Below are 14693 nucleotides of genomic sequence, written 5' to 3' on the forward strand. Positions count from 1 at the left end.
GCTTTTACACACATTTTTTGTTTATTTAATACTCACAGAAACAAAACACTATATTATTTCCACTTTAGAAATGAGAAAATAGGTTTAAAAAAAAATCTTGCCTGAAGTCAAAGATTTAGTAAGTGGCAGAGGAGGGATTCAAATCCAGATCTTTCAAACTTCAAAGCCTGTGTTCTGAAACACTGCACTCATAGTTCCCCTGGAATCTTCTCAGTGTTTTTCAATGTGTGGTCCTGGAGGAGAAGCAAATGGTGGTATAGGTAAATGCCTGTACTTACTGCCTCCCATAACCACATCAAAATTGCAACTAAAATATAGAACAACCATCATCCAGAACCACTGGAAAGCTGGATGGATGGAAGTACTACAACTAGAGAAGTAAAGAAGATAGCACACTGAGTCTGGTAAGAGGTGCGGAGGCGTGGAACAGACTGGTCCGGCACCCATGTGGGCTGCTTTTATAACGGGGAGGGAGATCACCTCTCTGGAGGCAGGCTGGCGGAGCAAGGAGTCCCAGCCCCACACCAGAAGCCCAGCCCAGGGTCCCAGAGCTGGGAAAACAAGCCCCTACAGGCAATAAGCACTATTGGCTGTAAAAACCAGTGTTAATTGGGGCTCAGTGACACACAGGCTGCTGGAGACCCATTTGCTCCTCTTAAAAGGATGGCCCATGAACTGAATTTACAAGCTCCTGCTTCCTCTGAGCTCCAGTGCCAGGCAAGGTCCTGGGGGACCCGGACACATACGAGGAGAAACTGACTGTCTGGCCTCAGGGCAGGAACTCAGGGGCAGCTTTCTTCCAGATGGAGGTGCTCACAGCAGTCATTGTTCCTGTGCTGGGACCTCCCCAGTACAGAGCTGACTGGCAGCCATTTCTGTTTGCTCCACCCTGGTGATTCTCTGAAACCCCACCCCACCCAATTTACAACATCACCCAAGTTGTGGGCAATAGCTTTTGCATATGAATGGCCTGTCCTTTCTCAGGCTAAAACTCTGTCAAACAAGCTGCAGCTGGGTCATGGAGCCCCAAACCTATCAATAAAAGGCCTAAGACCTGGCACCAGCACCAGCCTGCCTTGCTTCACAGCTGGGCTCATCTGGGCACTTCCAAACCTGATACAAAAAGGAGGAACCTGCAAGTCTCTCTGTAGCTCCTGCTGGGTGGCCCCTGGCAGTGGCTGACTTTGCACCTCCTTGGAGACCCAAGAGCCAGTGTACCCAGTGGTCAGTGTGAGACCATACCAGATGACAACTCTTCACATCCATAAGTGACAAACTCAAGGGGCAGACTCAGTGAGCACCAAAGCTCCAGTGAAGCAAGTCCAGCTCCATAAGTGTGTCTCCTGCACAGCAGCTCTCCCACTGTAGTCACAGCTGGTCCCCAGAGCCAATTGGCCTGGAGGTCAATTCCTCCCAGAGATACCAACAGCAATCAAGGCTCAACTACAACAAGACTGCACACAACCCACAAAGGGGTGCACCAAGAGTGTCCACCTTAGGTGATTGGGGAGGCTGAGCCACTGGGCCCTATAGGACACCTACCACACAAGGCCACTCTATCAACTCAAGCAGAATTAGTAGCTACCCAATACACAGAAACAAACACAGGGAAACAGCCAAAATGCAGAGACAAAGAAACATGTCACAAATGAAAGAAATGGAAGAAAGCAAACTATGGATATAGAGTTAAAAAAGACAGTTATAGAGTTACTCAAGAATCTTCTAGAAACCTCCAAGGGACTTAGTGAGACTTTCAAGGATCTTAGTAAGAATGTCAAAAAAAATGGAAAAGGACGAGTCAGAAATTAAGCATACACTAACTGAAATAAAGAATAATATACAGGGATTCAACAGTAGACTAGAGGATCCCAAGAATCAAATGAATGATTTGAAATATGAGGAAGCAATAAACACCCAACCAGAAGAGCAAAAAGAAAAAAGAATCTAAAAATATGAAGATAGTGTAAGAAGCCTCTGGAACAACTTCAAGAGTACCAACATCCAAATTATGGGGTTGCCAGAAGGAGAGAGAGAGCAAGATATTGAAAACCTATTTGAAGAAATAATGACAAAAAACTTCCACTACCTGGTGAAAGAAATGATTTACAAGTCCAGGAAGCACAGAGAACCCCAAACAAGAAGAACCCAAAGAGGACCACACCAAAACACATCATAATTAAAATGCCAAAAGCAAAAGACAAAGGGATAATATTAAAAGCAGCAAGAGAAAAGCTGTTAGTTACCTACAAGGGAGTGCCCATATGACTGTCAGCTGATTTCTCAACAGAAATTATGCAAGCCAGAAGGGAGTGGCAAGAAGTATTTAAAGTGATGAATAGCAAGAACCTACAACCAAAATTATTCTACCTAGCAAGGCTATCATTTAGAACTGAAGGTCAGATAAAGAGCTTCACAGACAAGAAAAAGCTAAAGGAGTTCATCACCACCAAACCAGGATTATATGAAATGCTGAAGGGCATTCTTTAAGAAGAGAGAGAAGAAGAAAAAGGTAAAGACAAAAAGTATGAACAACAGAGTGGCAACAAATACATATCTGCCTACAATTGAATCTAAAAATCAAACGAATAAAAAAATCTGCTGAACAGAATAAACTGGTGAATGGAATAGAATCAGGAGTATGGAAATGGAACAGACTGACAATTCTCAGTGAGAAGGGAGTGTGAGGGGGTTCGGGAAGAGATTAGACAAAGAACTTATATGCAGTACCTATGGACACAGACAATAGGGTGGTGAGAGCCTGGGGCAGGGCTGGAACTGGGTGAACGGGAGCTATGAGGGGAAAAAAGAGGGACCTCTGTAATAATCTCAACAATAAACATTAATTTTTTCAAAAAGTGTGGTCCCCGGACCAGCACCATCACTGTTACCTGGGAATTTATTAAAAGTGCAAAATCTTAGGGCACACCCCAGACCTACTGAAATAGCAACCTACCTGTTAAAGCCCCTCCAGGTGATTGGGAGGCTTAAATTTGAGAACCACTGGTCTAGTTTTCATATTCACCTGAATGAATTGATGCATGTTAAATGATTACCATTTTGAAAATTCCAAAATGTAAAATTTTGATTATATTCAAAATGCCTCTAAACATATTAAAATAAAATTAATTCATTTCCTCATTGCCAACATTACAGCAATTCCTCCCCTAAACTTGACAAAACACCTAATCTGTACCCTGATTAGCCATCCAAAAAAGAAGTCAACACTGACCGGACTTACCAGGAACTGAGCTAAATTCAAACCATGAAAAGAGCACAGAGATCCAAATAGAACCCCCACAAGTTAAATCAGAGCCATATTAGGAAAAGGAAAAAACTATTTTGAATGTCAACAGTAGAAGCTTGATAATCTTAGTTCATAGCCCCATTATCTTTTTTTTTTTCACTAGATCAACTCTAGATTTTTACATCACTTCAACAAATCTCCAATTGCCAAAAAATAAAAATTGAAAAAAAAGTTACAACATTCAGAACTACTTCTCAAGATTCAAACTGCTTTCAGTAAAGTAAGGACAAGAAAAAGTCTTTTACAGTGGGGCCTTGACTTACGAGTTTAATTCGTTCCGTGATGGAGCTTTTAACTCAAATTACTCCCATGTCAAATCATTGAAGTGAACGAGTGAGACACGTGATGCTGGGCTGATGTTGTGGCGTTCACTGTGACGTTTGCTGCACCAACTAACGGTGGGGTATCTGAAGCTGGCTCATAACCCGAATTTTAGCTCACAACTCAAACCAAAAAATCGGCCAAGAGACGGCTTTTATCTCGAAAAACTCGTTAGTCGGGACACTCGTCAAGGCCCCACTGTATTTTCCTTTGCTATAGCCGTCCACAATTTATGAGAAGCACCTGGTAATTAAACCCCAAATTGTTACCTTCTCTGATTCAAACATCCCCTCGTTCAAACTGTAAGACAAGATAAGATGCTCTCAAGGCTGCATTTCTTTTAAAAATACATTTTTATTTATTTCAGAGAAGAGGGGAGAGGAAGAGATAGAAACATCAATGATAAGAGAGAATCATTGATCTGTTACTTCCTGCAGGCCCCATACTGGGGATTGAGCTGGAAATCCAGGCATGTGCCCGGACTGGGAATTGAACCTGGTTGACAGGTAGACACTCAACCACTAAGTCAGACCCGTCAGCATCAAGGCTACATTCTGCATCCACCTCCTCTTTGCTGTGTTCACAACTCAAGGTTAACACTCACCAAAGAGTCCCTAGATGACATAAACTTCCCTTCCCCCTCACCTTCAAACAAGCCTCTTTTGAACTCTTCACAACTTTTGCTCTAAGCCTGTTTTACAGGCTTGGGAAAATCCTGATAAGACATTTCCCTAGGTTGATGCAGAAAAAGCATTTGACAAAATCCAACACCAATTTTTGATAAAAACTCTCAGCAAGGTGGGAAAAGAAGGATCATACCTCAATATAATAAAAGCCATATATGACAAACCCACAGCCAACATCATACTCAATGGACAAAAACTAAAACCATTTCCCCTAAGAACAGGAAGCAGACAGGGATGCCCACTCTCACCACTCCTGATCAACATAGTACTGGAACTATTAGCCATTGCAATTAGACAAGAAGAAGAAATAAAAGGCATCAAAATTGGAAAAGAAGAAGTAAAACTGTCCTTATTTGCAGATGACATGATATTATACTTAAAAAACCCTAAAGACTCCATCAAAAAACTATTAGACATAATAAAAGAATTTGGCAATGTAGCAGGATACAAAATCAACGCCAAGAAATCTATGGCATTTCTATACACCAATAGTGAATGTGCAGAAAGAGAGACTAAAAAAGCAATCCCATTTACCATCGCACCAAAAAAATTAAGATACCTAGGAATAAACTTAACTAAAAAGGTAAAAGACCTCTACTCAGAAAACTACAGGACGTTGAAAAAAGAGATAGCGGTAGACATAAACAGATGGAAGAACATACCATGTTCTTGGATTGGTAGAATCAACATCATTAAAATGTCCATACTGCCCAAAGCAATCTATAAATTCAACGCACTCCCCATTAAAATACCAATGGCATATTTCACAGACCTAGAACAAACTCTGCAAAAATTCATCTGGAATAAAAAAAGACCCTGAATAGCTGCAGCGATCCTGAGAAAGAAGAACAAAGTAGGTGGGATCTCAATACCAGATATCAAGCTGTATTACAAAGCCACTGTTCTCAAAACTGCCTGGTACTGGCACAAGAACAGACATATAGATCAATGGAATAGAATAGAGAGCCCAGAAATCAGCCCCAACCAATACGCTCAATTAATATTTGACAAAGGAGGCAAGAACATACAATGGAGTCAAGATAGTCTCTTCAATAAATGGTGTTGGGAAAATTGGACAGATACATGCAGAAAAATGAAACTAGACCTCCAACTTACACCATACACAAAAATAAACTCAAAATGGATAAAGGACTTAAATGTAAGGCGGGAAACCATAAAAATACTAGAGGAATCTAAAAGCAACAAAATCTCAGACATATGCCGAAGCAATTTCTTCACCGATACAGCTCCTAGGGCATTGGAAACTAAAGAGAAAATAAACAAATGGGACTACATCAAAATAAAAAGCTTCTGCACAGCCGTAACTGGTTTGGCTCAGTGGATAGAGCTTCGGCCTGCGGACTGAAAGGTCCCAGGTTCGATTCCAGTCAAGGGCATGTGCCTTGGTTGCGGGCACATCTCTGGTGGGGGGTGTGCAGGAGGCGGCTGAATCGATGTTTCTGACTCTATCTCTCTCCCTTCCTCTCTGTAAAAAATCAATAAAATATATTTTTTTTTAAAAAGCTTCTGCACAGCAAAAGAAACCATCAACAAAACAAGAAAGCCCACTGCATGGGAGAACATATTTGCCAATGTTATCACCAATAAGGTTTTAATCTCCAAAATTTACAGGGAACTCATACAACTTAACAAAAAGAAGATAAACAACCCAATCAAAAAATGGGCAAAGGACCTAAATAGACACCTTTCTAAAGAGGACATTCAGAAAGCCAAGAGACATATGAAAACATGCTCAAAGTCACTAATCATCTGAGAGATGCAAATCAAAACAACAATGAGGTATCACCTCACACCTGTCAGAATAGCTATCATCAACAAATCAACAAACGACAAGTGCTGGAGAGGATGTAGAGAAAAGGGAACCCTCATGCAGTGCTAGTGGGAATGCAGACTGGTGCAGCCACTATGGAAGACAGTATGGAGTTTCCTCAAAAAACTAAAAATGGAACTCCCATTTGACCCAGTGATCTCACTTCTAGGAATATATCCCAAGAAACCAGAAACACCAGTCAGAAAGGATATATGCACCCCTATGTTCATAGCAGCACAATTTACCATAGCGAAGATCTGGAAACAGCCTAAGTGCCCATCAGCAGATGAGTGGATTAGAAAACTGTGGTACATCTACACAATGGAATACTATGCTGCTTACCATTTGCAACAGCATGGATGGAACTGGAGAGCATTATGCAAAGTGAAATAAGCCAGTCAATGAAGGAAAAATACCACATGATCTCACTCATTTCTGGATAATAAAGACCATTATAAACTGATGAACAAAAATAGATACAGATGCAGAACAGAATGAACAGACTGTCAAACTACAGCGGAAAGGCTGGGGAGGGTTGGGGGGCAGGAGTGGGGGAGTAAGAGACCAACCGAAGGACTTGTATGCATGCATATAAGCATAATCAATGGACATAAGACACTGGGGGTTAGGGGAGGCCGGGGTAATGTCAAGGGGGAAAAAGAAGGAGACATATGTAATACTCTTTGTAATACTTTAAGCAAGATAAAAAATAATAATAAAAAAATAAAAATAAAATAAAAAGCTAAAGGAGTTCATCGCCACCAAACCAGTATTATATGAAATGCTGAAAGGTATCCTTTAAGAAGAGGAATAAGAAGAAAAAGGTAAAGATAATTATGAACAACAAATACATATCTATCAACAAGTGAATCTAAAAATCAAGTGAATAAATAATCTGATGAACAGAATGAACTGGTGAGTATAATAGAATCAGGGGCATAGAAAGGGAGTGGATTGACAAATCTCGGGGGGAAAGGGGTGTGGGGGGTGCGGCAAGAGACTGAACAAAAATCGTACACCTATGGATGAGGACAGTAGCGGGGGTAAGGGCAGAGGGTGGGGTGGGAACCGGGTCGAGGAGAGCTATGGGGGGAAAAAGAGGAACAACTGTAATAATATGAACAATGAAGTTTAATTTTTAAAGAAAAGAAAAAAAAAGAAAAAGCCCTCAAACAACTTCAGTTACAGGCTGCTTTTAATTTTAAAGATAATAAGTAAGCAATGTTAATGTGTAAATCTCACTGCAAAGCGCTTGTATCCCGGAAATGTGTGATTAACACTTCCGAAGTAGAGACACCTTCCTCAATTAAAAGAAAAAGCCTAAGTAACTTAAAGCTACTATCAGTGGGTCCTTTTCCCTCGGGTGCCTGATTCTGCCTCAACTCCCTGGTTTTCCCTCCACCTGCACCCCCTCCCGGCCTCCCTCGGGCCCAGCCCCCTTACCCGGGGTCCTTCGAGGTCCCCCCGAGGGGCCCCACTTGCAGCTGCTGATGCCCCCAAGCCCTCCAGTCTCCTCTCCCGGCCCCGCCCCACCCCTCCTCCAGGCACCCCCGCTGCCGCCTCGCGGGCTTTGGGGAGAAGGCGCCTGGAGCGGGAGGGGGGGCGATGACTCTCCCAGGCGTCCGAGCATCTGCGGGAGAAGATCCCACCCCCACGCCGCACTGCGCCGGGTGCTCCCATCGCACTGCAGCCTCTGCGCCCCGTTACCTGCTGGGCTGCGTGGCTGCGGGAGGCGGGCTCGCTGTGGGCCCTGCAGCCCCGGGCTGGGAGGCCAGGTGACAGATGGCAAAAGGCCGCTACACAGGATGGACAGGTGCCCTGGGTGCTAAAAGCAGAGTCCCAGCCCCAACCTCCAGCCCAGAGAGTAAGGGACTCAAAGCTCCTTGGAAGGGCGGGGTCAGGAGCGGGGCGGGGCCTCATCCCTCTGGGTGTGAGCCCTAGGGGACTCCTTGTATGAGCCCTGCTGACACTCTGCCTTAGGGATAGGCATCTGGGGCTTGAAGACAGCCTGGCCACTAGGCTGTCTTGGTCAGTAAGAGAAAACAAAGCAGAGCCCTGATAGGTGACAGCTCTGTAGCCCTTCTCTACTATGAATCCTGGGAAACTCCGCCTCCCCTCCCCTAATCCCTAGGTGGCGGCAGAGCAGGCTGTGCTAATGGACCAGCCGCCTACCTGCACAGAACCCTGGACACCCAGGTTCCTTTGTCAGATGAGAGCCCCCTTACCCTGCAGCGGTTCTTTGGTTGGGGTGTGAACTTGGTGAATAACAACCAATCTTGAACATCACTTGGAGTTTGAGAAGTCTCCTGGGCATTTTTTTAAATGCTGCATAAAATTCAAAGGGAAATTGTCATACACAAAGAAAAGGTATAAAATGTTTTCACCCTGGTAAGATTATGTGGCTTTATTACCTTTCTGCGTTCCATATGAAGCATGTGTCACTTTTATAATATAAAGAAAACTAGTGTCCCAGTGCTCGGATTCATGCACATTGAAAGGAAATTAATTAGAAGAAATATTTTAATATTGCTATTCGCCCTTTCTATATAATAGAAGTGTCAACTAAATTCACGATCAACAATGACAGATCAAAACACACCCATGCAATTGGCGCCAGTGAGAGCTTTATATGTATTGCGCATGCATGAATCAACTTAGCCTTTTATATATAGAGAATAAACTTGCTTAATTAGACCTGCTTACTGATTTAGCTAAACTTTTTCCAGCCCAGTGAAGCACCCCAACTTCTCCTTCAGGTAATTGTCAGCAACACACCAGTAAATATCAACGCAAAGCGCATTATTATTGTAGATCACGCAGGGAGAACAAAGGGTAAAATATTTAGCTGTAGCAGTGTTTGACTATATTCTGTGCAGTGAGAAAACCTGAAGTCATTTTCAAGTTCCACCATTTCTTACTTCTTTTCAGTTCAGTCAAGTTTCTAAACTTTGTAAATCTCCATTTTCTAACTAATGAAAAAAAAAATAGGATTCCACCGAGTCTTCTATCTACCTCCTCCAGGACTTCTGTGAGAATCAAATAAGATGAGGCATGTGAAAATGCTTCAAAAACATTTCGTTAAAGTGTAAAATGTTTGCACCTGGCTGTAAAGCAAGTCATGTTCCTGGGCTGAAGAAACTCCAAGAAGGCTAGTCGCTAAGGAGAGGAAGCTGGGCATTGCTATGTGACATCATTACCCAGCACCCACAGTGACTGTTTCCAGGCCAGGCTGGGCTGTGGGCCTCATTTTGCGCCATGGGGTCTTGGCAGGGTTGGCTCCGATTTGGTGGGGTGTCGCTTTGGGGTGGTGGTGGGGCCTGTGTCCCACTTGGGGAAAGCCGAGTGTTGCTTTGTTGGCACCAGGCCCACGGTGCCATTTATTTTAAAATGGCCAGTGAGTGTCATGGCAGCTCCTGCATTGAGTGTCTGCCCCCTGGTGGTCAGTGCACATCATAGCTACTGGTCAGATGGTCAGACAGACAGGCTTTTATATATTTAGATGAGTAAGGTGCAGAGAACAGTAAAGGGAAACTTTTGAAGCTATTGGGAACTAATTCTTCCACAATAGAAGAAAATACAGTAATATCCGCAACAGCTGAGTGTCATAAAAAATATGTTTTGATATCAGCCCCCTTCAGCTCTCTTCCAGAACTTTACAAATATGACTGAGGTGCTCTCTCTTTCCTGAGTAACTACCATTTATCCTACACATAGTGTAGAATGCACTACACTGTAAACAGATCCTCCCCAACAGGAGGAATTTAGAATCCAAAATATTAAATAAATAAAGCTTTAATCAAAAAAAGTAAACAACAGGCAGAAATCCAGAAGATATAAAAAGGAAATCTCAGTCAATGCAGGGAATTTTCAGAAAGGAATGTGACAGTTTCAAGATGGAACTCACGCCCTGACCAGTTTGGCTCAGCGGATAAAGCGTCGGCCTGCAGACTGAAAGGTCCCAGGTTCAATTCTGGTCAAGGGCATGTACTTTGGTTGCGGGCACATCCCCAGTGGGAGGTGTGCAGAAGGCAGCTGATCGATGTTTCTAACTCTCTATCCCTCTCCCTTCCTCTCTGTAAAAAGTCAATAAAATATATATATTTTTTAAAAAGATGGAACTCACACTTTGAAAATTGAAAGCAGAAGGGAGGAGGAAGGCGTTGAGGTAATTATCAATGACCCACAATTAAGCAATCTGAGCTCCAGACCACATCAACCAAGCCTCAAGTCATGTCTTACCTGGGGACCTTAGACACTTAACTGTCTGGCTGTCTTACTATGAGTGGGGCCTTGACTTACGAGTGTCCCGACTGAGTTTTTTGAAATACCATCTGTCTCTCGGCCAATGTTTTGCATTGAGTTGATAGAGTAATTTGAGTTAACGAGCTCCTTAAGCTCGGTCTCAGAACGAATTAAACTCGTAAGTCAAGGCCCCACTGTATTCTATTTGTTCTTGTCATTCCCATGAGATTCTGAAATATGCTATTTGAAAGGAAACACTTCTGCCAACAATTCTATAATTTGATAGCAGTACAGTGGGGCCTTGACTTACGAGTTTAATTCGTTCCAAGACTGAGGTCATTAAGGAGCTCGTTAAGGAGCTCGTTAACGCAAATTATTCTATCAACTCAATGCAAAAAATCGGCCGAGAGACAGCTGGTATCTCAGAAAACTCATCGGGACACTCGTAAATCAAGGCCCCACTGTAAAAGAAAAATGGAGGGTGACAAAAACCAAACCTAAGGAAGGAAAGGAATGTTCAGGTAAACATGAACATGTAAAGAAGTAAGGACAAGGAACCAGACCCAAAGACTAGGACAAATCCTCTTTTTCTCTCTTTTCCCCTGAGAATAAGGTAAAGCTCTTTAAAGGACAGTAACCTCATTACCTAACAAATATTTTAGAGAACCCTTGTAATACATGGACTCCTAAAAAATAGTCTGCAAATGTGTTCCAGAGTACACTGAGCAAGTAGCTTAGTGTAAAAATCCAATTATGCTTAAATATATAAGATAAAAAGCCTGGCTGGTTAGTTCAGTTGGTTAGAACATTGTCCCATACACTAAGGTTTTGGGTTTGATCCCCAGTCAGAGAACATCCAAGAATCAACCAAGGTATGCATAAATAAGTGGAACAACAAACTGATGTGGGTTTTTTCTCTCTCTCTCTCTCTTCTTCTCTAAAATCCTTCCTATCTAATAAAAGACAAAAAGGGTAATTAACCGTACCTTCGCTATGCTTCCCATTGGCTAATCAGGGCGATATGCAAATTAACTGCCAACTAAGATGGCGGCCAGCAGCGACGCAGCTGAAGCAAGCAGGAGGCTTGCTTGCTCCAGTGATGGAGGAAATCAAGGTTCCCTGCCTGCCGCGGCCTGCTCTAAGCTCCAGAAGCAACAAAGTCTCAATTATAGAAGCTAAACAAACCCCAGATACCTGCTTTCAGCAGGTCGCAGCCTCAGAGCTGGGAGTGCCAGTGACGGCAACAATGTTTCAATTATAGAAGGTAAATAAATCCCAGAATATAAAAATAAAAAGAAAAAAAGGAGAGGCTGGGAGCTTCAGTTGCCAGCCAGCCTGAAAACGGCCCTCAGCCCCTCACCCAGACTGGCCAGGCACCCCAGTGGGGACCCCCACCCTGAAGGGGGTGTGACCAGCTGCAAACAGCCATCAGCCCCTCACCCAGGCTGGCCAGGCACCCAAGCGGGACCCCCATCCTGATCTGGGACACCCTTCAGGGCAAACCAGCCGGCCCCCACCCATGCACCAAGCCTCTATCCTATATAGTAAAAGGGTAATATGCAAACTGACCCTAACAGCAGAATGACTGGGAATGACTGGTCACTATGACACACACTGACCACCAGGGGGCAGACTCTCAATGCAGGAGCTGCCCTCTGGTGGTCAGTGCGTTTCCACATGGGAGAGCTCTGCTCAGCCACAAGCCAAGCTGATGGCTGCCAGCACAGCAGTGGTGGTGGGAGTCTCTCCCGCCTCCTCAGCAGCGTTAAGGATATCCGACTGCAGCTTAGTTCTGCTCCCCGCTGGCAAGTGGACATCCCCCGAGGGCTGCCGGGCTGCCAGAGGGATGTCTGATTGCCAGCTTAGGCCCAATCTCCCGGGGAGCAGGCCTACGCCAGCAGGTGATCATCCCCTGAGGGGTCCCAGACTGTGAGAGGGCACAGGCCGGGCTGAGGGACTCCCCCCTGAGTTTTGTGCACCGGGCCTCTAGTAAATAAATAAAAGAGGAAAAGAAAATAAGAGATGATAATTTGAACTTACACCATTAGCAGGCTTATAAAGGTAGAGATCCAGAGCCACTAGGGAGGGCCAATCAGAGGGAATGCTGGGAAATGTCAGAGTATCACACAACATCCAGCTGATGGTAGCCAGTGAATCAAAAGCAGCAACTAAATAGATTTTTAAAGTTAAAAAATGTAATCTTTAAAATATATGTCAAGGGCTTCAAAGCCACTGGAAAGTAATATATGCACCCCAATAATAGAGTTTAAAAGTTAATTATATTTATCTTTCTCTGACTATTTCACTTAGCATAATGCTCTCCAGTTCTATCCATGCTGTTGCAAATGGTAAGAATTCCTTCTTTTTTACTGCAGTGTAGTATACCATTGTGTAGATGTACCACAGTGTTTTAATCCACTCATCTGCTGATGGGCACTTAGGCTGTGGAATATAATGAGCAATATAAACTGATGAACAAAAACAGAGATCCAGAGACAGAGAAGCATCGATCAGACCGTCAAACCTCAGAGGGAAGGTAGGAGAGGGTGGGAGTAAGGAGGAGAGATCAACCAAAGGACTTGTATGCAAGCATATAAGCCTAACCAATGGACACAGACACCAGGGGGGTGAGGACATAAGTAGGGGAGGTGTGTGTGTGTGTGAGGTGGGGGGGGGGGGGGGCAATGAGATGATAAGGACACATATGTAATACCTTAATCAATAAAGAAAAAAAAATTAAGTTAATTATAAAGATAACAGGGTGTCGTACAGAATCCAAGGGCAAAAATAAGTCAGTTCTCAGGAAACCAGGAGCCAGAACCAGAAAAGCCATGAGGATCTCAGCTGAAGTTTTCTCTATTTTCAAACCTGCCACTACCTACCATTCTGCTCTATTTTCCTCTGGAAAACAATTTTCCCGGTTCCTAAGTCCATGAATCAGAGTAAAGCTACCCCCTCCACACATAGATTGAATCAACCTCATTGACTGTATCCCAAAATCTATAGAGAGAAAATATTATTGGCCCAGCATGGCCTATAAGTTTGGGGAATCTTTTTTTCTCTTAGCTAAAAATACAGGCTTGATCTTGCTTATAAATTAAAGAAAAAGCTGTCTAAAGGGAGGGAGGGAGGTTACCATGCTATTTCCAGTAGCATCACCAGCCCTGTCACCTAGTAAGTGCCCAGTGAGCATTTGTTAAACTAATTAATTTGGAATTTATTTTTAAATGGGTGAGTTTTGACCCACCAATTGTACCGAGCAAGAAGCATTTATCTGAACTACTAGTAATGACTGTTGTCCATTCTATTTATTTTTGTCTATTCAGCCAGCCTGGGTGAGGGGCTGATGGCTGTTTGCAGGCTGGCCACAGCCCCTTCAGTGTGGGGGTTCCCACTGGGGTGCCTGGCCATCCTGGATGAGGGGCTGAGGGCCGTTTTCAGGCTGGCCACAGCCCCTTCAGGTGGAGGGTCCTGCTGGGGTGCCTGGCCAGTTTGGGTGAGGGGCGGAGGGCCGTTTTCAGGAGGCTAAGCCCCCCAGCAGGGATCCTCACCCCATGAGGGTGTGGCCAGCCTGGGTGAGGGGCTGATGGTTGTTTGCAGACTGGCCACAGCCCCCAGTCACCCAAGGTCCCAGTGAAGGCTGGCTGGAAGCAGATATCTGGGATTTATTTATCTTCTATAATTGAAACTTTGGTGCCATGAGTGGAAGCCACAGCCAGCTCAGGGCAGGCAGGAAGCTTGGCTTTCTCCATCGTCCAGGCAACCAAGCCTCCTGCTTGCTCCAGTTCCGTGGCTGTCGGCCGCCATCTTGGTTGGGTTAATTTGCATATAGTCGCTCTGATTGGCTGGTGGCCGTGGCTTGTGGCAAAGCAAAGGTATGGTCAATTAGCATCTTTGTCTTTTATAAGTGTAGATTTTCCCAATGGACTGGGCATTCCAACTGTCAAGGGTAACCTTATTTTGTTTACCTTGGATTGAAATAAAGAATCCCTCTTGGACTGATCCTATAATTGCAATTCCCTTAACCATACAGAGGGGTACTAACATCCTTTGTGTCTACGTGTCGCAATTATTAAGTGAGAATGTACATCAAAGCACTGTGCACAGTTCCTGACAGATCAAGAGGCCTCCACTGATACTCAGTTCCTCCTTCTCTACTTAAAAATATTACAGGCCCACCACACCAAGTCAGGAATCTCTGTTGAGATCATCACAGGGTTATAAAAGGAAAGAGAAAAAAAGATCATAGGGTTATTATAAAATGCTCAGATATATAGCCCTGCCTTTCTGTGTACAGGAAGATGGAACA

This window comes from Myotis myotis, unplaced genomic scaffold (genome assembly GCF_014108235.1).
Source record: "Myotis myotis isolate mMyoMyo1 unplaced genomic scaffold, mMyoMyo1.p scaffold_m19_p_1, whole genome shotgun sequence".
In the NCBI taxonomy this organism is placed as follows: Eukaryota; Metazoa; Chordata; class Mammalia; order Chiroptera; family Vespertilionidae; genus Myotis; species Myotis myotis.